Source organism: Elephantulus edwardii, unplaced genomic scaffold, assembly GCF_000299155.1.
Source record: "Elephantulus edwardii isolate Elephantulus edwardi_28Jun2011 unplaced genomic scaffold, EleEdw1.0 scaffold00345, whole genome shotgun sequence".
NCBI lineage: Eukaryota > Metazoa > Chordata > Mammalia > Macroscelidea > Macroscelididae > Elephantulus > Elephantulus edwardii.
In genome coordinates this window covers 137,248-138,230 of record NW_006400095.1, presented here as the reverse complement: position 1 = coordinate 138,230, position 983 = coordinate 137,248, and the positions used below count along the sequence as shown (strand labels likewise).

General features: G+C 68.8%; 1 pseudogene; it reads right to left on the bottom strand.

The window, feature by feature from the left end:
- LOC102849071 overlaps window positions 1–197 on the bottom strand; it is a 28,463-nt pseudogene extending 28,266 nt beyond the window's left edge.
- Window positions 198–983: the final 786 nt, after the last annotated feature.

Genomic DNA, 983 nt, shown 5'->3' with positions numbered 1-983 from the left:
GGGTCTCCCCTTCCGCTGTCAGGGCCACGTCTTCCTCCACGGGGTCTCCCCTTCCGCTGTCAGGGCCACGTCTTCCTCCACGGGGTCTCCCGTTCTGCTGTCAGGGCCCGTGGTCCTCGATGGGGCCGGGTGTCCGAGCAGAGCTGCCTGACGCGATCGCGGCGCTGCACAGGAGGCGCCCAGCTTGCAGAGCGCATGGTGCTGAGCTGTGCACCTGCTGCGGAGAGGCCGCGGGTTCGAATCCACCCGCCACTCCCAGGGAAGGAGGGAGGAGGCAGTGCTGGGCTCCTCCTGTAGGTCTGCCTGCCGGGAGTCAGAAGCCAGCTGGGCCGGGAGGGACTGGCCGCATTACTACCCCCCCCCTCGTGGGGAGACTTGGGCCAAAGCCCAGCGATTCACCGCCGCGCCACCAGCACACCTCCCTTCCGGGCAAAACGGCCTGTCACTGCCAGGAGCCAGGAGCGCCCGGCGCCCCTGGGGAAGCCCGGTCACCCCTGAGTCACCGCGGGCATGGTCTCCACCCTTCATCGGACGCCAAGCGCAACGTCTGCGGGCCGCAGGTCTGGGCCTGCTCGACTCGCGGGACGGGGCCCTGAGAGTCTCGGAAGGCCCTACGATCCCTGCCTAGCCGATGCCCAGGTGAGAGCAACCCCCCCCCCCCCAAACCGCCGGACACAGCCCACTGGACGGGGCGTCCCCTTTAAGGTAAGCAAACCGGTCTCCCAGCAGCGGGGTCGCGAGCCCGTGGGCGCGCCCTGTCATCTCGCGAGAACTACATTACCCAGAGGGCTGTGCGCCGACAGGCAGCAGCACCTAGCCAATGAAAACCCAGAAGAGGGCGCTTCCGTGCATGCGCAACGCGGCGGGGGCGGGCCTTACGGCGTCTTCCTCGTGGTGGTCATCTTAAGTGTTCGCTGGACGCAACCTCACGCGACCAGAAGCCCCAGGACGCCGTTGCCGAAGCGACGGCGCCCGGGAGGCGC